Source organism: Diabrotica undecimpunctata, chromosome 4, assembly GCF_040954645.1.
Source record: "Diabrotica undecimpunctata isolate CICGRU chromosome 4, icDiaUnde3, whole genome shotgun sequence".
Lineage (NCBI taxonomy): Eukaryota > Metazoa > Arthropoda > Insecta > Coleoptera > Chrysomelidae > Diabrotica > Diabrotica undecimpunctata.
In genome coordinates, this window is record NC_092806.1 from 45013682 (window position 1) to 45041471 (window position 27790).

At 32.9% G+C, this 27790-nt stretch overlaps 1 long non-coding RNA gene across 1 annotated transcript in view; it reads left to right on the forward strand.

The window, feature by feature from the left end:
* The window catches only part of LOC140438224 (uncharacterized), a 132907-nt gene that overhangs the window by 104479 nt on the left and 638 nt on the right, over positions 1–27790 (forward strand). The gene's annotated exons all lie outside the window — the stretch shown is intronic.

Sequence of the window (27790 nt, forward strand, 5' to 3'; positions counted from 1 at the left end):
AATAGACACATTTTAAAGTTTGTTTATATATCACAGATGCCTATCTTTTTGATGGTGAAGCCGCTTTAGGATATTTTGCGCGTCAAATAAACAGAATAAGTTCGTTTATGCTTTGTTTATACTGAGTTGGGCGAATGAGTTTTAAGGATTATCACTCTCAGTCAAGCCGCTGTTAAAGGCGTTTAGTTTTATTGGAGTCCGAATTTTTTATCAAATTTGGAATGTTTTTTCGTTTTTTGTCTTTTGTTATGGAAAATGTGTAGTTTGGTGAGCAGTTAATCGTTAATAGTTAACATTTTCTATTGTATAGACTTCGTTCTTTTTTTCTTCCTTCAAAAAACAAAAATAGCTTTCTTCCCTTTCCTCTTCCTTCTCAAAATCTCTCTCTCAAACCAATCAAATTACTCAAAACAAACATATCTTACCATCTCCTCACTTTCTCTAGTCAAAATTTCCTTATGACTCACTGCGGTTTCTTTAACTAAACAAAACCATCAAGTTCCTTGGCCAACAAACCCCTAACGACCTTTCATTTTTTAAAATGAAGTAAATAGAATTACCTGGAACCCGGAGTTCAATTGTATCTCATACAAATCCTTACTTTTTAAGTCTAAGTTAAGTAGCTAATTAAGAGAAAATAATTATATATACAAATAGTTCTTAGTATCCAAATCGTGGGCGTTCTGGGAAAATCCACTAACTCACAAAAGTAAAGTTTTGAGAAAAACGCATTTAAAGATTTCTATACCTCTTAAAAATCAGGAACACTGGTTGGTCAAGTTCTGGTACCTGGATATGATTTGGAAGTATGTTATCTACACGTGGTGTACACATTCATGTAAAAATATTTTGAAAAACATTATTTTATTGAAAACTGTGAAAAAGATGGAGTTAGTTGATTTTCCTTGTCGCTGAATGCACCTATTTAATATAACGGTTAAAACATTTAAATGTATAAATTAATATTTATGGGGTAAAACTTTTTATAATAAAAGACAAAAAGGTCTTGAATATTTATATTCTCAAAAAACAGATATACATAGAGATAAGTGCAGACACTAAGAGTTTTGATCACTCATGTCATCTTCGGTACCACGATCCTCAACACCGGGTTCAATTATGACATCTGTTACCAGTTTTGACGTGGGAAGAGACCTGTACCAACCCTGAAATTCATCTGATATAATGTTGTTTTTGCACAATTTCATTAAATCCTTCTTTTTTTGAATACTAATAGGTAGCTGTTTTGTGTAAAGCTTGGGTAAATTTTTTGGTTGATTTGGTGGCCTCCCCTTTCCGTAAATAGGAATTGAGCGGTAGGAGTCGGTATGTCTATACTTGTATTGAATTATGCCTGGTTTAGCTTGGAATATTTTAAGCTTTTAATTAGTAACCAATTAACAACCTTCCCAGTTTCGTCTTTAGATCTATTTTTAATAAGATTTTTTGAAAGATGCTTCAAATCATAAAAATCTATGTACTTTAGTTCTGTAATTTTGTACGGTTTGGAATTTTTTGATTTTCGCGTAGATCGGACTATCCGGAAGATATTTAACCAATCGTTCATTGAATAAACAGATACATGCTTTTTCGCTTTTTCTATCGCACTATGCATCGAATCAGCTTCCATATAACTGTGTCCGCTTTCCAGAAATTTATGTTCTATAACGTTAATACGCGAATTGTTCACTGCGTATAACAAAAGGGCTGCCACATGTTGATTTCTGTTTTGTCCTCCACATGTATCAGACCAAAATGCTATTTCAGTTACATGTGGAGGCAACTGGTTAATGTATTTAAAGAGGCATGTTCCTATCTCTGAACTCCCTCGTTTGCCATTTATTTCAGTCCAACAATAATAACTTGCTTCTTCGGATGATTGGTATATGGTAAGGTTGTATACACATAATTTGCGAGAGTAATACATTGGGCTAACATCTGAACTTGGTATCTGTAACACATATTGTAGATCAAATGTTGCATACACAAAAGTATTATCTTGTAGAAATCTTTCTTTATCTGCTTGTTTTGCAGAGTAGCAGTCATCTCTCCTTTATAAATGACACTGCAGTGTCTCATTATCTAGGTTTTCCGCTGTAAATGGCTTATGCATTTCACATATTAAGCACTGATGCTTTTTCGGCTTAAAAAATGAATAATTATAATTTCGGCCAAATATTCGTTTGTACGTTACCAGTGACACTGGTGGTTTTCCTTTCTCCTGCAGTTCCCCCGTTTCGCATTTTTCTGTATACAACTGATACATTTTGGATATAGACAAATTGCTATCCAAATACTGCCTTTTAGTGTCTCGTCGGGAGTAATGCGATTCCATTGTGGGAAAACTTTCTATGTGGCGTTTTATCTCGGCGATAACTTCAGGCTTAGGTTTATTGGCAGGAGATGACATCCCCCTTTTGTCCTTACCAACAAAATTTCCAGATGAACCTCTATGTTTAAAAGCATTTAGAACAACACAGTTACCAATGTTAAGTGTTTTTAAGAAGAAAAGCTGGCATATACGACGTTTGGATTTATTCTTCTGAAAATGGTATTGTTTAGAATTTTGACGAATAACTCAGTCATCATTTTTGCGTCATCTTCTTTCTGGACTTTTTACGGTAACATTACTTAAAATAAAATCTTTCTGTCTGACAAAATCAAGATTCCAGTATGCTAAACATATCACTTTCCTGTCTTCTTCTGTGAAGTCCTCGTGACATTTAAAGCGACAATTTTGACAATCAACTGGTTGGGGTGTCTTAGCTGGTCGTTTCTTTTTCTTAATTTGATAATCTAAACCCTGACTACGTCTTCTCCTGGCAACATTACATTTCCAAGTTTTAAGATTGGTTGCTTTCCACCTATTTAATTTTTTGATTGGACTCCTACTGTTTTCAGGGCTGTTCGGCTTAGACAGAGATAAATCACTATTATACGTTGGATCGTTGACGGAATCATCACTAAATGGATCTACAACAAACACTAAAATTAACGAATTGTACTTGAAATCTATATAAGTTTTATACCGGACAGTGGAGTTGTAGTTCTACATATTGACAGAGATTGGGGTTCTTCCTGAACAGCATTGATTGCGATTTCTTTAGAGCAAGTACCAATTTGTTCCAGTTCTAAACAAAAACAACAGTATTGTTAATAATCGTATTATTTTAATAATAAAATAATTACAGAAACAACAAATAAAGTGAATACTAACCTCAATTTGAATTTTGTGCCTTCTCAGCATCCTCTACCATTTTACACAATAACTTTCCTCTGCTATACATTCTAAAGAATTTTATAAACTAACCACTAAACTAACCACGTTGCATCGACGTCCAAACACAATTAAATTTAATGAAGTGTTTAGCAAACATAACCGCACTATTTGGAGTTAGTTGATTCTCCTTGTCTCAGGTTCTACTATTGCGGCTTGTATAGGCAACTAAAATTACACTATGTGCAGTTAGTTGATTTTTCCTGTCAAGCTTTGTAATTGTTTGTAAATAAGAATCAACTAAGTGCACTTAATTTATTTCTGTTGTATAAAAAATTCCGCTAAGGGAGTAAGACTAAATCATGGTTCAGATTTAAAAATGATGAATGACGAATTTGAAGATATAGGGTTTTTCCTGTTAAAATATTGATATTTCTGGATTTAATGGCAATAAAATGTCAATATTGAAAAAAATGGAGTTAGTGGATTTTCCCAGAACGCCCACGAAATATTAGGAAAACCCAAACACATTTTCATTGTCCCGTTTTGTTTGCACAAGTTTTTATACACTTTTTAAACTTTGTTTATTTGATGACGCACTTTCCCTACACTTATAACATATTCTTAATCTAAAGAAACATATACGCCTGCCTTCGTGCCGCCTGCGAAATATTGTTCGCATTAGGCGATTTGGTGATTCATTTTGATTTTCTACCATTTTGGGAATCGAACTCACGATTGGGCACCAAAGCGAATAAAATCATCTTTCTACAATTAAGATTTAGATTACATGAATTTTTTCAGATGTTAACATTTTATAATGTTTGCTTAAGCTCGTGCTTGCTTTTTGTCTAAATTTATACGGAAGAAAAGGTTTTGTTATCATAACAACATAATATATATGCAATTCCTTTTTTAGTCAAAAACTTTTCTCTGGTTAATATTATCAAAACATTTCACACCAGATTGCATTTTTTGTAGCCTTTTTAGCAGTTTACACGGCTATACTTTTACAGGCAAGTAATTCTATTTCTCTTTTGTGTAGGAGATACAAATAGCAGAAAAAGTAAAATATGAACCCAACAGAGACGGACTGTGATATAATTCACGACCATTTCTTTTGAAAGAATATTTTTGGTAGCACTTAAACATAATTGTCTTGGTTAAAAACTATTAAAAAAATAAATCAACACTTGACAGAATTTTAAAGTCAGCTGTATTGTAATAAAGTTTTTTTTTTCTTGTTTTGTTATAATATATTTTGGACTTCACAATAAGCCCAAAGTTTATATAGTAGCGTCCGGTCCAATTTCGAAAGGTTTGATTGTCAAAGTTTAAGCTAGGTGTGTTTGACTTCCATTTTCTCAATTGGAAACCATGACGAGACAATAATAAGAAGAAGTAAGTGGTTGAATGCGTTTAATATCTTCTATTGTAGAACGTCGTTGAGATAAAAGTCCCCTAAAATGATAGAATATAAAATGTGTTGGGAAAATCGCTTGCATACATATGTGCTACTTTTTGAACACATATATACTTTGTCTCAAAGTGACTAGTCTGTACAGGGTAAGATATGCAATGCTAACCTTATGGGAATTTCGCCAAGACGTTGCCAGTTTTATGCAGTGAGCGATGGCGTTCTCTATGGTCTATCTTTCAAAATAAACAGAATAAACCAGGAGTTCTCAACAAGTCCTCACGTACAATTTTATATAATTTACAAATATCGTTTGCTAATAATTTTACATAATACTATAAATTATTTGTTTCTAATAGTAACTTATCAACTTTTATCTTTTATTAGTAGCAGTAGTATAATAAAATGTGCATTAAATAAACATTTGTTTCAAAGTTTAAAATAATTCCGGTAATTTCTACTAACTGCCAAATTTAAAATGTTATTTATGTCCCTGCGGTGCTAATTACTGCCATAATGTGTAAGGAATTTGTAATTTTGGTTGATATCAACTGCAAATACTTTCTTCTAAGTTATTCAGTAATTAAGCAGCAATTATAGTAATTCTTGTAGAGAATATGTTTAAAAGTTTGATATGTCCAGGGCCTTAATTAGTCTTTATTTGTTCTTCGGAGCGCGTAAACATATTCGAGTTACGATTATTTGTACCACCTTGGATGTACTGTTACTGTTTTCTTATTGTTATTATTTGTTGGTGACTGTTGTTGTGATTTGCTGTTGGCAAGTATTGTTATTTTCTGTTGTTGGCTATTGTTATATTTGACGCCGAATTTTTAACGCCAAATGGAGGAAATTGTTCAATGGAAACGTGTAAAAGCTCTGAAACTTTTAGAGAAGTAGATACTAATGAATATTATTAATTATCATCTTAATCAGGATAACAGCGATTCTGTATCAAGTGTAATTAGGAAAGTGTCAGAAATAAGTGGTGTTTGCGAAAAGACTATGTTTCGCATACGACAGGAATATTCATCACCTGCTGGATTACAATCTCCAAAGAGCAGGCTCAAGAAGCGAAAGGTTAGTAATTCTCATGACAACAAGTACGATGAAGGTGTCAGGGGCCAAATTCGTAGAATAGTTCATCAATTTTTTCATGACAACATACCACCAACAATAAACACCATCTTAGCTGTTGTAAATGCCGAAGAAACTTTGCCCAACTTTTCACTGGCCACGCTACGTCGCCTATTGAGTGATATGGATTTTGTGTTTATAAAACGTGGCAGAAATTCAATTTTGATTGAAAAACCAGAAATCATCTCGTGGCGTCATCGTTATTTACTCGCAATTCGTAAATACCGTGCAAAAGGATACACCATAGTATATTTTGATGAATCATGGGTAAATATCGGGCACAGTGTGCAAATAGAATGGGTTGATAAAACAATTACATTTTATCGCGATGCTTTTGTTTGTGGTATGACAACAGAATTAAAAGCTCCAACAGCTCGTGGTGCATGGTTCGTCGTGAGCAGAGCCCACATTTTTGGCAAAGAAAAATACTCAGGACTACCACGACGAAATGACTGGACCGACCTTCGAAGATTGGTTCGAAAATAACTTAATGCTAAATTTGCAAGAAAAAACTATTGTGGTAATGGACAATGCCTCCTATCACAGCAGAAAGTCAGAACAAATACCCAACAGTTCAACACTAAAAAAAGATATTCAAGAATGGCTTCTGTCAAAAGACCTATTTTTTAAAGACTACCTAAAATGCGAGTGACTTGATGTAGTCAAGGCCTTTAAAGCAAAATATGACAGGTACATAATAGAAGATATTGCCAAAAAGCACAATGTGAAGATTCTGAGGCTCCCACCCTATCACTGTGAACTCAATCCCATCGAAATGGTTTGGAGTGAAGTGAAAAGCTACATAGCTGGACGCAACGCGAATTTTAAAGAAGCTGAAATGCGAAATTTAATTACAGCAGCGTACCAGATGATTACGCCAGAGAAATAGAAAAACTACATAAACCACGTAATAACAACAGAAAAAAAATGTGGGAAATTGACAATTTGTTGGATGATATCGAACCAATTAATATAAATATAAATAACGGAGATAGTGATGACAGTGATGATAATAGTCATGATGATGATAGTGAAGCAGAAACTAAATGTGACAGCGATTGACAGAAAAAGGAACTAAACATAATGGTGTACAATTACGATTACTTACACACGAAATTAAATACAATAACTTCTTTCATATAAAATAAAATTTCATAAAATGTCTGCACCTGAACAAGATCAATAGGAGATGAAATGTTAAAGTCTAAATCGGCCAGAGTAATGTTGGAAGGAGTATTCAGTATTTCCTTATCGAATGTGACAGAAGGTAAATTTCCTGCAATTTCTTGAAGTACTAAGCAAGAGATTACTTGAGAAAAGTTTAAAGTTCTGGATATAAATTTGTGTGTTTTAGTTGTAAGTAACCTTAAAATATTTAATATGACTTACCGAGCAGTTATTTAGAAGTGCAGGAACCTCGCTTTCGTTACCTGATATCTTACAGACGTTTATCTTTACAGTTGACAACAGAGTAGTGTAGCTGTGCTCAAAAGAATGGTAATGTGCTGTCAGTGTATTAGGGCCTTCTGATGTACCTGGACTTAAGGAAGGTAAATTTTTGATGGTCTAATTACTGGTTTCAGTATGCCTTTGTGAGTTAATTAAGAAGTTTAATAGTGTGTGGTGTGTTTTCCCACATTTACGACTCCCTGACGACTTGCAACCTTAGTAAGATGACTACTACGTAGACAATTTATGCAAAGTCGTAAGCGTTTTGCTTTATTGTGTCTTATTGACGTTTTTCTCTTTCTTCTTCTTCCTCTTTATAAGCAATTCTGATTCAATGCCGGGTTCTTGCTTTGCATAGAGCTTTTTTAGGTAGTCAATCCACGTATCCTTTTTTTTAGGTTTTAGTTCTATTAGTTCTTTACCTCCGTTCTTTGACCTCTTATGAAGAGCCATGTTTTCCTTTGCAGACCGTAAAAATCATGTTCCATTTCTTTCGAAAAGCGTTACCAGTGATAATTTTTAATTTTTCTTATAAGTTTTTGTGTTTCGGTTCTAATTGTCTTGTTATTATGGTATGCCTCGTGTGTTTTGGTTGACATAATGTATTTCAGGTAAGCTTTTTTCTTTTCTTTACATTTCTCTATAACTTTTGTACAAAACTATGGGGTTCTTCGCCTTGGGAACGATTTATTTGTATTTATATTTTTTTCACCAAGTGCCTTTGTCGAGGCCTAATTTTTGCCCAGTTTTGTGCCACTTCATTACTTTTTGTGTTTCTGCTTTTATTGACGTTTGTAAGTTAGGAAATGCAGGACAAGTGTAAATTAGATGCTTTTTTTTGCATAATAAACAGTTGGGCGAATGGAAATTTTTGGACTTGGCATTGCCTGTAGATGGAAATTTGACACGAGATTTTTCCCCATGATAAGTAAGCGATTAGAATAGTCTATCTTTGCCTTTTATTAAGTTAGTCAAAGTAAGTAAAGTATTTTTGTAGTTTTGTGGTAATAAGGTATATGTTAAGGGCTTCCCAAGATGTTATGTCTAAGTTTAAGAATTCAAGGGAGCGTATATGTCTTTGGAAACCATGAAGTTAAGTACGTAAATCAATATGTTCATTTTTTAAAACATTTGGTAAATTAAATAATTGTTTAACATGGTTATTAACACAAAATGATTTATTATCAAATCTGTCTTCTAGTAGTTCCTATGCAGTATTTTATGTTGCGTCAGAAATGTATAGGTTACGTATTGTTTTTGCGGCAATACCTTTTAAGGATAAGTTTAGATACTGAAATTTTTAAAAGTTACGTGTTAGCATGTATAATAGAATTAAATTGTTTGGTTGTTTTTTAAACAAGCTATCTTTTTTTAAACAAACCCAGTAACATAATGTTAATAGATTTTTATAAAATACTTTTAGCCGTAGTTACCGAATTTGAAGCTTCATAATAAGTTTGATCGTGGAATTTTAAAAGAATATTATTAACTAAGTCTTGCATAGTGCTAGTAATATGAAAAACCCCGTTTCGAATGACGACCTTAGGTAGTATCTGCGCTGGCAGTATAGTTCTCATCAGAGGCCTCAATAAGTGATTGAGCATTGTCAAAATCATCAAAGAGTTTCTTAATTATATTAAGTCTAAGATTTTAATCTATAAAACGGTCTAACGAGTTACAAAACCTTTGAGTGAGGAGCTTCTAGTTTTTGCTGTGGCGATTTCAGTCATATTGACAATATGTATATATATATATATATATATATATATATATATATATATATATATATATATATTTATATATATATATATATATATATATGTACAAAATATAAAACACACATATATATATATATATATATATATATATATATATATATATATATAAATGTGCAAATGTAAACAGCAAATTATGTAATATTTCAAAGGATGTTTTAATAAGTGATGGATTTAACCGTTACTTGATGGAAATTCAATTTATCTAACAATAAAACACTGAAAGCTTTTGTTTTCAACACTTTCACAAAATTTATTTTAAATTATTATCACTACAACTGTTTCGGCCAGAGTGCCTTTCTCAAGTGATCTATTTTTGGTATGTGTTTTCACTTTATAGTCTTCAACTGAATAAGTTAAGGAAGGGAGAACTGTTTGTCTCAAGTTGGTCATTTAGAATTATGTCTGTATTTTTTAATTTGTTGACTTCCATAGATTCTAATGAAGATAGCTTAGGGCCTTTATTTTGAATGTGAAGAATATGAAATTTGTCATTAAAAGAATGATTATGATCTAGAAGGTAAAGTGCGTGCGTAGAGTTTTTCTATTATCGAAAGCCCTTTTATGTTCTGCTATACGTTTGATAAAATTTGTAACAGTTTGAATAATGTAAGTTTTTGGGCAGTCGCCACATTAAAGTTTGTATACACCACTGTGTAATTGCTTTTTCTTTTGGCTCTTGTTGTTCTTAATATATTTGCGTAAGCTTGTGTTTGTTCTAAAAGCTGGTGGTATTCCTTTATTTTTTATGTATTTCACTATTTTTGTTGATATCTTGCATAGATATATAATCGAGCAGAAGGTACAGGGTTTTTTCTCTGGTGATGGATACTAATTTCAGGGCTTTTTTATGTAGTTTTTGATTTAAAATGTTATTTATTGTGTGTTATTTTTGTCATGAAAATTTATATTAATCTATATAACATACTATGGTAGGCAGCCAATTTATATTGTGAAGGATGGGATAATGAATTTTGTATACTCATGTCAGTATATGTAGATTTATGAAATACGGAGAACTCATGTTTGTTTTTAAGTTTGATAGTTTTTAAGTCTAGAAAATTTATGAATTGATTCTGTTTTGTTTCTATTGTGAATTCAATATGATTATGGAGTGAACTAACATACGATAAAAATTGGTTAAATTGTCTGTTAGTTCCTGTGAAACATAAAAGTCCGTCGTCAACGTATCTCCACTAATTCTAACACTGTTTGTATGTGCGATGTTTTAAAATCTTTGTTTCTAGATGGTTCATAAAAATATCTGATAGCAATGGGCTTAGAGGACTACCCATTCTAAGTCCTGCACTGTTATTTGTACATATTTGATTATTAAAATCAAAGTAGTCCTGGCTTATGCAAATTTCAAGAAGATGTAAAATTTCAGACGTAATGATTGTATTTGTAATATTATGGTCTAAATGGTCTTTTACTAGAACAAAAGTTTCTGTAGGAAGAATACTACGAAAAAGGTTTTTGACGCCAATGAAATTAATTTCAAATTGTTAGGTTAATTGAAAATATTATATTTTATTAACTATTTCTATTGTATTTTTTACGGTAAATTGAGGTGAAAATTAAGTGTGTTCTAAAATAATCTCAGAACAGTTATTTTGATATTTTATATGACGCAGCTGTATAAAAAGAAACTACAGGTCTTATTGGGTAATCAGGTTTTTCTAGTTTAATAAAAGGAACCTACAGCCTCCTAATTTAGGAGGCTGTAGGTTCATGATGTTGGGGTATATCTGTTCTATTTAATTTAATATTAATTTTCAATGCTTTATTTTATTACTTTAATTCTAACCTAAGTCTCTGAGAGTTGGTGCAGTGCATTTTACGCCTCGTGTGTTGCACAACATATGTAAGTACCATAGACGAGAGACCGCTTTCAACACCGCCGCGGCCGCCGACCCGGCGCAAACCGCCCTGTCTGTGTTTAACCTAACTCAAACTATTACTGTAATTTCTGTTAAGACAATTGTTATTATTTTAGGTAGTAAATCGTTTTAAAAATGGATCCTTTTTTAGCAGAAATAGCTAGGCTACACAAGTTGTATGATGAAGTAGAAGCCGAGGATGATTTAGAAGAGAAAAGCTTTTCTGGCGAAGAAGACATCTGAAGTCACAATATAATGTTACATTTGCCTGGTCCCATAGAAAGTGCGAAAAACGCTACAGAATCTTTTTAATATTTTTTTAATCAGATGATCAACATATTTGTCGAAAATACCAATATTTATATCTCTACACTTGTAACTCGTTACAAAGACTATTATGACGTGAAAATGACGAACGTAACACAAATGAAAGCTGTCTTTGGATTACTGCTTTTAGCCGGAGTTTTAAAAGGAGGTAGATTATATCTGAAGGAGTTTTGGTCAACTGACAGAATGGGAGTGGAAATATTTCCGGCTGTCATGTCTTACAGAAGAATGAAATTTTTACTTAATTCACTACGTTTCGATAATACAACACTCGCAACGAAAAAAAAAAAAGATTGATAACTTAGCACCGATTGGAGAACTGTGGGAAACGTTTGTTGGCAATTGTAGAAATAATTACAGCTTAGGAGAGTATGTCATGGTAGATGAGATGCTCTATGCATTTAAGGGAAGATGTTCGTTACGCGTTTATATCCCAAACAAACCTGCAAAGTATGGGATTAAGGTATGTGCATTGTAGACTCAAGAACATTTTATGTGTCAAATTTAAAAATATACGCAATAAAGCAGCCAGAGGGACCTTTCGCAATTAGTAATAAAATTGAAGCCTTGGTACTTAGGCTTTGCGCTTCAATATTAGGATCAGGTCGCAATTTAACATTTGATAATTGGTTTACCACCATACCTCTTGTTAATAAACTTCTAGAAGGCCCTAACATAACTGTAGTTGCTACCATCAGAAAAAACAGAAAAGAAATTCCACTGGAATTTTTAAACGGTAAATTACGACCAGTGAATTCTTCAATGTTTGGTTTTGGGAAAAATATTACCTTAGTATCACATATTCCAAAAAAAAGGCAAAGTGGTCCTTGCTGTCTCTTCCCTACATACAGATGATGGAACTGTTTCCGAAACTGGTGAAAAAAATAAACCTACAATTATCACATTTTACAACATCACAAAAGGTGGTGTAGATTGTGCTGATCAAAAATCAGCTGCCTACAATGTTAGCAGGAACACCAGAAGATGGCCTATGGTAATATTGTATAATATAATAAACATTGCCGGCATCATTGGACATGTAGTTTACAACGCAAACAATCCCGACAAAAATTTGGCCCGGAATATTTATCTCAAAAATGTTGGTCTTGATTTAGTTAAAGAAAGCATTAATTCTCGAGAGGGAAACATGCACTTAAAACGAGAAACGCGTGCTATTGCACAGCGTTTAACGAGTTAAGAAGTGGCCATATGACAATCAACTGACGGTGTACAACATGGAAAATGCTACTACTGTCGAAATCGGAAAACAAGATATTGTTGCAAAAAATGTAGAAAATGGCTTTGCCTGGAATATGTACAGCCCATGTGTCAAGAGGTGTGTAAAGGGGTAGTGAAGCGCAATACATGATGTCGTATCCTGTTGGCATCACTTAGCCTCTCCTACTCAATTCCTATCTTCACCTCCAAGCTGGTACACAGCGGTAACCTGAGCAACCCCACTGGAGACTGGGTAACCAACCCCAGTGGATGGTGGGGTCAGGGCAGACGAAGAAGGGAGCCTTGGCCCTCCGATGAAGAGGGGGTTGAGCGAAGGGTTAACAACCCTTCCTTGTAGAACTCAATTGTTGCGAATACAATGGCTAATAAAACAAACGGACGGATCTCACAACGACGAACTCAGCACAGAAAAATGGACATGATTATGGATTTAAAATTTGGAACCTGAAACGTGCGAACCTTCTTAAAGGCAGGAGCTATGATAAGTATGGCAGAAGAACTTGAAAAATACGGAGTTGAAATATTGGCACTGCTGGAAATCAGATGGAAGAGCCAGGGAGAAATTCATAAGAATAAATTCTCACTGTACTACTCCGGAAATGAAATTAGACAAGGTGAAAGAGGAGTAGGGTTTATGGTAACCAAAAAACTGCGGAAAGCCATTATCGCATTTACACCAATATCAGATAGAATTTGCACCATAAGATTTAAAGGTAAATTCCATAACGTGATAATGGTTAATGTCTACGCACCGACGGAAGAGGCTGATGAAAAAGACGTTGAAAGATTCTACGGAGAACTACAGGATGTATGTGATAAAATCCAAAGACACGATGCTGTTATAACGTTAGGCGATTTTAATGCTAAACTGGGGAAAGAAGAAACGTTTGCAAATATATTTGGGAAACACAGTTTGCACACTGAAACCAGTCAAAATGGACTCAGGGTGGCACAGTTCGCAGCAGCAAATAATTACGTAGTTGTCAGTACTAACTTCCAGAGAAAAGATATCCATAAAGAAATATGGAAAATACCAGGAACTAACGAAGCCAATCAAATTGACCATATACTCATCTCAAAAAGATGGGCAATAGACATAACTAATGTCAGAACGTATCGCGGGGCGAACTCTGACTCAGATCACTATCTTGTAGGGGCAAAATTACGGCAGAAAATAGCAACAGTAGCAAAAGGGAAAAATATTCAAATCAAAAAATGAAATGTCGAAGGATTCAAAAGCGCAACAAAGAGACAAGATTACAGAAATGCTCTCCAAATAAAACTCAACCGAACTAGAGAGGAAGATACTGCAGAGAAGGAATGGAGACAATTAAAAACAATTATAACGGAGTCAGCAGAGGAAACTGTCGGAAAAGCCAAAAGGCAAAGAAATGCGGAATGGTATGATAATAAATGCAGAACTGCAGTAGAGGAAAAAAGGCAAGCTAGGCTTAACCAACTTCAAAGAAACACAAGAAATAGCAGTGAGATTTATAACGAAAAAAGAATACAAGCGAATAGAATATGCAGAAGAAAGAAAAGAGAGGCTATGAAAAAACAAGTACAAGAAATCGTAAAGCATAACAACAGACGCGAAAGCAGAAAATTCTATAAATGCATAAAAGGAAGCACACAGTCATTTAGACCAAAACTAACGATATGCAAAAACAAGGACGGAGAACTACTAACAGAGAAGCAAAAAATTATAATGAGATGGAAACAATATTTCGAAAAAAATCTAAATGCAGACAACGAAAATGATCAGAACGAGACAATATATTATACGGCGGAGGTGCACATCGAAAATCCGAGTTATGAAGAAGTAGTTCAGATAATAAATAAACTAAAAAACAATAAAGCACCAGGAACGGACGGAATTTCGGCAGAATTATTAAAGCATGGAGGATCCGAACTCTGGAAAAGAATCCATTACCTAATAACATTAATATGGACGAAGGAGCAAATGCCAGAGGAATGGACAGTTGGCCTCATACAGCCAATATATAAAAAAGGAGATAAGAGGGAATGCCAGAATTATAGGCCAATTACAATGCTAAATGTAATATACAAAATTCTTTCTGGTATAATCTAAAATAGATTATTAGAATACTCCGAAAATATAATTGGTGATTATCAAAATAGATTCAGACCAAATAGAGCCACTACAGATAACATATTCATACTAAGAACGATACAAGAAAAAGCTTATAAATACGACATATACCTATATAATATGTATATAGACTTTAAACAAGCTTTTGATAGTGTGAAAAGAGACAGAATGCTGGAAGACCTTTGTAATCTAGGTATACCTAAGAAATACTCATCAGCCTCATAAAAATGACGTTGCAGGGTTCAAAAGCCACAGTCAGAGTAGATGGAGAACTGACTCCCCTGTTTAACATCAACATGGGAGTAAGACAGCGAGATGCCCTATCAACCATGCTATTCAACATAGTTCTTGAGGCAGTCATCAGAAAAACCAATATAACCGGCCGTATAAACACCAAATCAGTACAAATTACTGCATATACAGAACACTAATTAGACCCGTAGTAACCTATGGATGTGAAACTTGGGTAATGACGAAAAAAGATGAAGCCCAACTCAGGACATTCGAGAGAAAAATACCGAGGAAAGTATATGACCCGGTACAAGAGGAAGATGGCATATGGAGAATCAGGAGAAACGACGAGGTTAATGAGTTAAATGAAGGTTATGACATTGTAAGATTTGTGAAAAGTCAAAGTCTGTCATGGCTGGAATATGTGCAGAGACAAAACTATGCAAAAACAACAAAGAAAATGTTACAATGGAAGCCCATGGGAAGGCGAAAAAAAGGAAGGCCCAGCACGAGATGGTTGAATGACGTGGAAGACGACCTGAAAACAATGAACATAAGACAATGGAGAAGAAGGGCACAAGAGAGATCTGAATGGAAGGACATAGCCAGACAGGCAAAGACCCATCCAGAGTTATGATGCCAAAAGAAGAAGAAGATGTGTCAAGATTATGTTACACAAAATTTTTAAGTTTGAGAAATATTTGCAAAAATTTACTATTGTTGTCGTTTTTTGAGGTTTGCTTGTATCAGTTCCAAATAAAGAATTGTTGTTTGTTTAAATTAAGAAAATATGTTTTATGTTATAAAAGAAGGTAGACAATAAAAATTGCATCGTAAAATTTTTTTTTTTTTTCATTTTTTGTAAAATATTTAAATACATAATGTGTGTCTCTTAGACACCACCCGACCTTTGGTGTAAAACAAATTCACTTGTGCCGCGAAGGGTTAGTAATGATAATTTTATAGTGTATAATAATATTTATAGAATGTAGAATAATGAGTAAATTAACGTTTGTTCGTATGTGTGTATAAATGTATAAATGAATATTTTAAACATTGTAAATGTGTTTTAAATATAAAATCAATGATTTTTAAAAATAAATATTTTCCACTGAAATATATTAAATGCAAAATATATCCTTGACTACCATAAAAGCTGGTTAAAATGGATGGAAAAATAAATTTATGCACTTACCTACACTTTGACGAAAAATGTGTTAATACCTGTGCTTTCCCAATACTGAGTAAATAATGAGATGCAATTTCGTCGCAATCAATACAGCTTTAAATGTAATCCACAGCAAAATGTATTTTGGTAACTGGCTAATCCGGCTCAAACAACCACCAACCACCGTTGATGGCGTTGTGTAGTAATACAACAACAAATCATATAAAATACTTACAGTGGGTAATCAAATTATTAGAACCACTCAATAAAATTTTACATTTTGTTTAATAATGGTATGTAATTGAGCTCTAAAACATATTTTTGTGTTTAATTATATTTTATTGTAATTTAGAGCCTTATAAAGTATACGAAGACTAAAAAAACCAGTAATTACATGAAAACACTTAAAATTATGCCTTAAGCCTAATACTCGGTAGTGTCTTCTTTTGCAGCAATGACTGCCTGGTACCTCCTTGGCATACTTTTTATGCATTTCTGGTAATTTCGTTAAATTATTTTACTCCTGTTTCATACTGCTATTACTGGCTCGATCAATTGACGCTTTGTGGTTATAATTTTATTAGAAATTTCTTTCTCCATAAGCTTCCAAAGATTTTCTATTGGATTCAGATTTGACGAATTGCCAGGCGACGCTCCTTTATCTGCTTATTAGCAAGTAATTTTATAACAGTTTTTGCCTTGTGGTAAGGCGTCAAGTTAGGCTTTTTTTTTTAATTTTTAATGGCTTTGGCTTGAAACCTTTAGCCACGTAATTACATATAGATATTAGTATTCATTCATACAGGATTGTACAAGGAGGACACTTTTCACGCTCAGGGATTCATCAGAGCGGCTTTATTGTAACAAACAAGACATAAACCACGGTTAGGTAGGTGGGCAACATATATGGTAAACATACAAAGGAAATATTCACGCACACGATCAATTTTACACTCATACCTTTAATTTAATTTTTACAAGAAATATCATAATTATTTTAAAGATTTTTATATTGTCTTCACTTAATAGAAGATTTACGTTTAATGGTGTACTTAAACCCTCTTTAATCAATTCTTTTAGCAGCCACGTACTTGTATTACGATGTAGTGGGCAGTTGAAAAATATGTGATTTAAATCAGCTATACTAGTTCCACACTCACATCGGTCTGTTGGGAGAACTCCTATTTTGTGTAGATGTTTCGGAAAACATCCATGATTTACTTTTAATCTTATGACAGTTGACACTGTGTTTCTGCTTAGTGTGACATCTTTGTAAAATTGTTTTACATCTACTGTTGGTTGTAGTTTGTATAAATTAGTGCCCCTGCTTTCACCAAACTGAATCCATTGTCTGTCCCATTTAAATTTAATATGTTGTTTGATATAGGCAAGTAGGTCACATGTGTTAAATTCTTCTATCACCATATGTGGGTGTTGTAATGGATTTTTAGCTATCGAATCAGCAATAGTATTGCCAACAATATCTGAGTGTCCCTTAACCCATAGAAATTTAGTACCATATGGATCTTATAGTTTTAGTAACTGTTGAAAAATTTCTAATATGAATATATTGCTATTTATTGTGAATTTAAAGTTTTGCCAGGAGTGTAATACTGACAGTGAATCACTGCATATGACAATTTTGTTCCACTGGTTTTCACAGCACAATTCAAGGGCTTTGTATATAGCACATGCTTCAGCAGAAAAAATGCTGGATTGATTATTTAAAATGAATGATTTTTTAATCTTCATTTTTGGTACAAAGTAAGCACTGGTTGTACATGTTGGTGATTTTGACCCGTCTGTATAGATCACAATATGATCTGAATAGCCACTTAAGATTTCTTTAAGAGTAGTGTAGCAAAATTCATTTTGGTATTTCAGGATAATAATATTTGTAGCTAGAACACTTGTTAGATGTGGTATATCCAACGATTCCCAGATAAGATTACAAGGGGAATTTATTAACTTCAGTTCGTTGCAAGTTATAATTGCTCTTGCAAGTGGTGGAGAGTTTTTTTTAATGAAGTATGTAGATGTTAAATCAGCTGTATTTAATTCATTAATTATTTTTGCATTATAAGTGCCACGATAATGTTGGTTTAGGAAATATTTGCTTGCCAGATATTCTCTGCGCAATGAGAGTGGGTTTTCAGATGCTAGAGCTAGGGTGGCTTCATTTGGAGTGCTTTTCATCAATCCTAACACAATCCTTGGAGCTTTAAATTGGATTCTATCAAGTTTACGTAAATTGGTTATGCTAGCTGACCCATATACCACACAACAGTAATCTATTATAGATCTTATATAGGCTCGATAAAAATTCAATGCAATGTTTTGATCTGCACCCCACGATCTCTTACACACCATTTTAAGAAAATTAATACCTTTTTCGCAGCGACCAATTGTATAATTAATATGTTGAGTCCAAAGCAATTTTCTGTCAAGTACGACACCAAGATATCTAAATTCCGAAACAATTGGAATATCATTGCCATGTAAGGTTACAGCGTGATGTTTAATAGGGTGTTTTCTTGAAAAAAATACTACGGCACATTTTTGGTACGAAATATTGAATCCATTTAACCAAGTCCAATTATCCAAGTTGTACATAATATGTTTGAGTTCAGTAGTGCTTTCACTGTATGTTTTCTTATGTGAGTAGATGACAATATCATCAGCATATTGTAAGCAAACAATATTGGGAGACCATAAATTGTGCAAATCGTATGTGTACAAATTAAAAAGAAGTGGACTTAAAACAGCTCCCTGTAGAATACCTTTTGATGTGATCTTGGGTCCAATAATATTGTGACCTTGTCTTATCGATACACTTCTGTCTTTGTATAGATTTGATAGTAAATGTGCTATCGATTTTGGAATGCCAAGAAACACAAATTTATCACAGAGTATATTTAAACCAATATTGTCATATGCACTTTTTATGTCAATAAACAATGCACCTGTTGTCATGGAATTAGAAAAACCAATTTGTACATCTGTAGTCAGACGAACTACTGCATCCGTGGTTCCATAGCCTTGTTTATAACCATATTGTGTTGCTGGTAGAATATTATGCCGCCTTAACCAAATTTCCATTCTCAATTTTAGAATTCTTTTAAATGTTTTAAAAATGCATGACAATAATGTTATTGGTCTATATGATTCCAGATTATCTTTGTCTTTTCCCGGTTTTAGAATTAATATAACAAAGCAATCATTAAATTTGTAAGGGGGTATTCCAGTTTGCAAAATACAGTTATAAATATGTAGTAGTAGTCTTTTAGCCAGTACACCCATTTTTTGTAACATAATGTAAGAAATCTGATTTGGACCTGGAGCTGTGTTTTTGGATATCTTGATAGCATATTCCAGTTCAGATGATGTTATTTCTTTTAATAAATAATGTTCTTTTGGATGTAAAGCCATGTAAGGTATATGTTTGTCAACAAATGGTGGACATAACTTCTGAAGAATATCTTCTGCAACTGCGGAAGGAGCATGTTTGATGTTTGCGTTTTTGTTGTTTAATTTGTTAGCCTTCATATTTGAGTTGATGGACAACTAGAGTTAAGACTGGAGCAAAATTTAATCCATGTTGTTTTGGCTTTGTGTTTAAACATTTTTTTAGTTGTAGCTTCTATCTTTTTATATTCAAGAAAGGTATTCAGTGTAGATGCGATTTTGTATTTTTTAAGAGCATTCTTCTTAAGCTGTATCTGTGTATTACATTCATCATCCCACCAAATCGATTTTTGTCTATGTTTAGGACTGAAGGGTACGTTTTGGGGGATAGAAGCCTCGCTGCTTGTATTAATTGCTCTATTCAGATTAAATGCCATTTCATTACAGTTTTCAGAGTATACAACATTCTTCAGTTCCATTTCAAGAGTGCTATGAAACAATTCCCAGTTGGCCTTCTCTAATTTCCATTTCCTTGTTGGATAGACAACAGAAGAGGGTACATCAATATTCAACTTGATGGAAATAATATAATGATCAGATCCAAGAGTTATATCCAATGTTTGCCAATGTGCTAGTGCAATTAGTCCAGGAGTTATTAGCGTTAAGTCTACAGCTGATTTTGTAGAGTTTGGAGGGGTAATTCTTGTCGCCGAACCATCATTTAGAAATATTAAATCCATATCAGTTAATGCATCAATTATTCTATTACCATCAGTATCATTTTTTGGAGAACCCCATACCGCATGATGGGCATTGAAGTCACCTCCTAGTACCGTCTCTCCTTTGAGTGAGGAACACCAATTAAAAAGCCGTTCCCATTCTCGGATGCTTATATTCTTGTCAGGTTTATATAATGAGATTATATTAATTATTCTGCCATTAAAATCAATTTTTACACCACACATTTCCAATGTTCCAACATTTATAATATCCATTATCTTATACTTATTTATCCGTAGGCCTAAAAATATAGCTACACCTCCAAATCTACGATCTTGACGATCTTTTCTATTAATTTGGTATCCCTTATAAACAATGTTGTGTTTTGTCTTATAACATGTTTCAGATAAAATTGCAATGTCAATAGCATTCGAATACAGAAATTGTTTAAAAGTTTGTGCATTAGATACAGTAGAACGACTATTCCATTGAATTATATTTAAATTATTTGAACTGTTATGATCCATTGGATGTGGATAAATTTTCCAATAGATTTGAAATATGTTTTTTAATTAAATTTTGATCATTGTCTATATAATCTTTGCAATTTAAAACATCAGAGAGAAAGCTGAATATTATATTAGTAATACCTTCAACTATTTTTTCTTTATGTCTCATAAACTCATTCCTGTAAGGATTTGGTAAAATTGACGAACTGGCTGTACTTTTCTCAACTCTTTCATTATCAATATAATCGCTCTCATTAAGTTTTCTTTTTTTAAAAGATTCAGAACTGTTACTTGATGTGGAATTTCTTCTCACAACTCTCGGTTTAGAGATACTGCACACTGAAGGTACATTAACATTTTTGGAAGGTAGCGGGGCAAAACTACTAGAATCATTAGCTAGAAACGAAAATCTATTATTAGTTAATATGTTTGAATACTAATTTGGATTACTTTGAACTTTTTCAGCTTCCTGAAACGAGATATTTTTTGTAGCCATAATTTCCTTAATTTTACGTTGTTTAATATATTCTGAGCATTCTCTTGATAGTGCCGAATGTTGCTGACCACAGTATAAACATTTAGTTCCCACAGAGCAGTCCTTATTATTATGATTTTCACCACAGTTTTTACAACGCTCTTTTCCATTACATTTTTGTGTCATATGTCCATATCTTAAGCATTTCTGACACTGTATAGCAGGATATATGTACGGTTCCACTGGAAAAATGCAACTATTAATTATGACTTCTTTTGGTAAAGAAGCTCCGATAAATGTTATACATACAAATTGTCTAGGTACTAATTTTGTTTCATTTGTTTCTGTAGTGACTCTACGATTTAGTCGTTTTATTTCTTTAATATTACTATTTGGATTCTCACTTTTAAGTTTTTCCAGTAGATATGTGTCAGTAAACCCTGTATCAATTGAACGTATTAAACCTCGACGTTCCACAAAAAACCGTGGTATATAAGCAATTAAATTGTTGGCTTTGAAAAAGTCGCCACTTACAATGTTATTAGCAGAAGAAGCAGTATTTACAATTACCTTAATTTTATTCCTACCAATAGATTTAATTTCAGTAATACTATTTTTAAAATTATTTGTATGTAAATAATGTCCAACTCTTATCGGATGTAATTTACCGATATTTTTATCGATAGACTCTACATACACAACGTATGGGCCAGTATCACACAACCGGTATCGTATGTTTTTATCGTAATGTTTTCTGATAAGACTCGGATCATTATCATTTTTATAATCGTTTGTTATTGGAAACGACTCACCAGATAATGATATAGTTGTTCCACCAGGATCATCAACCTCGTTTCTAACTACTTTCATTTCACAAAATAAACTTTGTCTTCACCACTATACTTATCGCAAATACGTCTACTCTCGTTAGAAGCTTAGACGGAACTGTTCCAAGTTATGCATAAACGTGAAACTTTTATTCGGGAACCACTCCTGGACCTGGGAAAGCATTTTTGTTTGCAGTACTCTCAAATACTGGTTCTGTTGCATTGTTTCTTTGACAATGTAGAGTCTACCAGAGGTCCTTGACTGCTTATGATAGATCACACCATGATGCTTAGGGAGTGCTTTACTATCTTTACAATACAATTCGGTTTTTATTTTTCGCCAAGCGTTTTCCTTACAAATTCAACTATCCATGAAGATCTGTACGGTAGATTCGTCCCAAAAACAAACCTGGAATATTAGTATTATTTTAGAATCGTAGACTAATTGATCAACCATAAACTTCCTAAAAGAAAAACGATGTTAAGTGATGTTATTTACCTTATTCCAATCATCAATGATTTAATCTTTATGATCTGTAGCCCATTGAATGCGACAGGTTGAAAACCCCAGATCCTTTATTGGCCGACGAGCTGCCATTGGTGAAATATTTATACCAGTCTTCATTTTCGTTAAATCCTTAGCGGTTGTTTTTTTGTTTGCCAAGATAATATACGATAATATGTTAACCGTCCTCTTTACGTCTGTTTTATAGACTACACTAAAGCGTTTGATAAAGTAAAACATGACCGACTCATGGAAATTCTGAACAATAAAAATCTAGATGAAATAGATTTAAGGCTAATAACAAACCTTTATTACAATCAGTGAGCAATAGTACGAATTAAAAAAAGAAACATCTGAAGAAATGGAAATAAAGAGAGGAGTCAGGCAAGACTGCATACTATCACCTCTATTATTTAACGCTTATTCTGAAGAGGTAATTCGAGAAACTCTGGAAGATGAAACAGTCGCCATAAGAGTAAATGGAGTCTTAGTTAACAACATTAGATATGCAGATGATACAGTAATAATAGCCGATAGTTTACAAGACCTGGAAAGACTCATAAGTAAAATAGGAAGGGTAGTGTAGTAGAAAGTACGGACTCTCGCTCAATATCAAAAAGACGAAGTTTATGAAAATTTGTAAAAACAACCATAATAATAACAAAATCTTGATAGTAGAAAGCCAGCAGATCGAAAGAGTAAAAACGTACACTTACTCAGGAACACTTATAACAGAAAATAATGACTACACTGCAGAAATCAAAGTCAGAATCAAAAAAACACGTTCTAATTTCATGAAAATGAAAAAGGTCCTATGTGGCAAATATTTAACATTAGCTCTTAAAGTACGCCTAACAAAATGTTACGTATACAGTGTACTGTACTATGGAGTGGAATCATGGACGTTAAATCTAGATACAATGAGATGACTTAACGCCTTTGAAACGTGGACCTATAGAAGAATTATGAGGGTTTCCTGGGTAGATAGAGTTACGAATAATGAAGTACTGAGAAGAATAGGCAAAGAGAAGGAAGTTTAACTTACAATTAAAGAAAGAAAGCTACAGTATCTCGGACATGTGATGCGGGGCGAGAAGTATGGCATCCTGCGACTCATAATGCAAGAAAAGATAGATGGCAGAAGAAGCATCGAAAGAATTTCATGGCTTAAGAACCTGAGAGAATGGTTTGGATGCAGCTCGAAAGAACTATTTAGAGCTACTGCCTCAAAAATTAAAATAGCTATGATGATTGCCAACCTCCGTAGCGGAGATGGCACCTGAAGAAGAAGAAGACAATATTCCCAATTTTTCTTACATCTTGTGGTGTTTTTTTTTTCGATTACATTTTTGTTTGCGTTGTGGGGTCAAATCCAAATTTTTGTCATGTTTTTTCCTTATACATTGATATATTTATACATATTGTTCAATAATAAAGTTTTTATTTCCACCATTTTCCTTGGTGAGATGTCTTTGGATTTTCTCATAATGTTCTGGTACCACTGGTGTAACGAACTAGCAATATTTGCTAAATTTACAAAAAATAGTATACGACTCTCAAAATATCACTAGAGAGCAATGGAAACTATTTATTATAACTCTAAACACCAAGAATACAACAAGTGCCAGTACAAAATTAATTAGTACAAAATAATATGCCATATGCACGCTAAGCTGGACATCACTGACAAATTTGATATCTAATAATATTTTAATTTCAAAACCTGAAGTAGTTGCCCAAACGTTATTTTTTATTTTTTCCATGGCTTCCAATCTGGATCGCTTACTTCCACGAAAAAAATTCATCCTTTTATGTAGTGATACAAATGTACCAATAGGGATTTTAAATTAAATTAAACTTCTAGATCCTCTTCATGATAGGTAAATATAACAATTTTGCCAATATAAAAGTAACAATCAGCAATCAGCAATCAGCAGTATACAATTGCTGTAAAAACAGCAATCAAATAATTCTTTATTTGATCTGTTTTTTGAAATGCTAGAAGTACTTAAATTTTATCCCAATTTGCGGTAAAGTTACTTTTGTTAATTAACGTTGCCGCAAGTTTTTAATTTATCTATTGCGTTTTATTAAATAATTTATTTTCCAATTTTTGAGTTTTCGACTCCGTAAAACACGATTTTCCTTTTTAAGAGTTATGCTAGTTTTATATAACACGCAATGTATATTTATTATTACCGCTGCACTTTTCATGGATCCCAATTATCACATTATTTTAAATCATTGTAGCTCAAACTAATTTATTTGGCACATGCTGTTTATATATACAGGGTGGTCCTTAAGTAATTGTACAAACAGAAACTCTAGATTCTTCACTTTAAAATATTACGATTTAATCCAAATTGCTTTAATAAAATGTTGATATTAACTCTCCTTTCCACGGGTGACTTTTTTGTGGCACAAATCCACGGGTGGGGTCTATCAGAACCAAATTTTAATCATGGTTTTTCTCAATAAATTTTTTTTTTTTTAATATTTTTAAGGAAATTTACTGATGTAACGTTGTATTACCTAAATGTATATATAATATGTGTATTAATATCTATTGGTATAGTTTACTGCGAAATAACTAACACCATTATTTTTTTACAAGAGTTTACTAAAAGTGTCATGAACGGCAAAATATAAAAAAAATATATAAAAAAAGACTATATTATTAAAAATTAAAAGTGAAACTGGAACAAACCATGAAGTGGAGATATCCAGGAGTGGCTAGTATACCTGTGGAATACAAAGCACGTGGTGTTCGTGTGTATTAAGGTATAAAAAAATTGCTTATTACAAGCTTAAATTTTTATTTTAAGAAGATCTTTTCGGAATTAAATCATTCCATCATCAGTTAAATAAAAAGTTGTTAAAAAACATTGTATGGCCACTTAAAAAACTTTCGAAGGACATCCGTATTAAAATATAATCCTCATGGTTTTATCAAGGTAAATGCAATAGACTTAACTTATTGATTATTAAAAACTGAAGATGGGGTCATCTTACATGACCCCCTGTAGCTGGTGAAGTTTTTTCGACTTACATTACCTCTGATCTGTTCTGGAGTCTTGGGCTAACTGCTAACCAGTTAGCTTGGGCTAACCAGTTAGCCCAAGACTCCAGAACAGAACAGAGGTAATGAAAGTCGAAAAAAGTTCACCAGCTACAGGGGGTCATGTAAGATGCCCCCATCTTCAGTTTTTAATAATCAATAAGTTAAGTCTATTGCATTTACCTTGATAAAACCATGAGGATTATATTTTAATACGGATGTCCTTCGAAAGTTTTTTAAGTGGCCATACAATGTTTTTTAACAACTTTTTATTTAACTGATGATGGAATGATTTAATTCCGAAAAGATCTTCTTAAAATAAAAATTTAAGCTTGTAATAAGCAATGTTTTTATACCTTAATACACACGAATACCACGTGCTTTGCACAATATTATTACTCCATATAATGTAGTTACAGTAATACAAGTAAAAACTAAATATCCAAAATGTTAATTGGAAACAGAAAATAGAGGGGGTTAAATAATGTTAATTTTGTTTCTATACAATCGGCACAACATGCTTTTATATGTTCCACACATAACCAGTTTTTGCACAATTGGCAAAATAACTAGTTTTTCTTTTTTTACAATACTTACACCATCCCCATTTTCCCGGGGGCTGGGTCATCCCTCGTCGTTTGCACAATTCCAGAAAATTTTGCAGCAAGTTACCGTGATGTTCTCGGTATACGCATATTTAACGCTCTTATTTTCATATTTTTCTGGACTGACGCAATTCCTAAAGACTTCAAAAACAATCGACGAGAAGACCGAAATTCCGCATTCGTATTATTGGACGTATGTATCGGAGTATATAATAAATGCATTTACAGCTGTTATATTAGCCAAGCCTTAGCACAAAACAAGCAACGTCCACTCACGGGTGGGGTCTGTCAGGATACTTTTGTATGTAGCTATTGAAGGGATTCATACAATTTTACCAAATTATGCCAAAGTGTACTATTCAGTATCATTAAAAGGTACACCGAGTCTAGGAAAAAAATACAAAAAAAAATTGAAAAAATTAAGCAAATTTCATTTATACTTGTACTGATGGACCCCACCCGTGGGATGGAGAGTTAAGAAAGATACAGGGTGCTAAAGTGGAAATTTTATTTTTCGCTATAACTTTTACGTTTGTAAAAGTTGGATGCTCTTGAGTAGGATAAATTATAATTTCATACATACTTTAACGTAACTGATAGACGGCGCCACATATGCCCCATATATGGCATACATTGGCGTTTAACTTTTTTGCTCTTTAAGTTAGCTCTATTTGTGTTAAAAAATTTTACAGCCACATATTTTTACAAAGAAAAGGTATACTTGTTAGTAACCTCAAGATTTAACCGTTTTCGAGAGAATCGCATTTTATAAGTCAGCTGCACAATAATTCTTAGTTCTGATATTTGTGCGGTAAAGCACTGAATACCTGTAGATAAGCCTAATTCATAGTTTATTCTTATTAAAACAAATTAAAGATGATAATGTAACATCACAAATGCTTTATTATGGCTGCTAAATGTCTTACTGGAGAAAATATTCTTTATATTTTTCTTTAGGTGCCGTGTCCGTATTCAGACGTTGCCCGTCATCATGTTTACAATTCATCTTTTCTATCGCTTCTTAAGTTTCTATACTAGCGTTGTATTACTTTTTCCCTACTGTAAAATGCTAAAAACCCAAAATATGTGGTTTATGCAAGATGGTACACCACCAAATTCTAGAGACAAGGCAGTGAGAACATACTTATATACAACTTTTTGAACGTTGGATCGGTCATGGTAGTCATATTCCTGTGAAATGTAGTGGGATATTGATATAATTATCTAATTCATAAAAAATCCCTAAAGAATACTTATTATTCATTATGTAAATTGTTTACCCATTTTTATTAGGAAAATTAGAAACTAGGCCACAGGTATTGAATAACACATATGTGTCTTGTTTCATAATACTTTTGCTACAAATTTAACCTCAAATACTTAGCATTTTTACAAAAACATTATCATTTTCCTAATAATCGATATTGTTATAAATATAGTAAACACACAGGCAATTTAGTTCAGCATAATTTAGTTAGTAAATCATAATAGTCCATTTGTTTGAGATGTAATTATAGTTACTCGTAATCTGTAACGTAATCATATAAATAAGTAATGTAATCAATAGGTTATTCTGTGTGTATATAAGTAATTAATGAACAAGATACATCACAGTTTATTACATTATTTAACCTCTGCGACAAATTATATGTAACATTATAAACATCACATATTTATTAATTTATATTTAAAGAATTATTTTATTTTAATTTCTTTATTAGTTTATTAGTTCC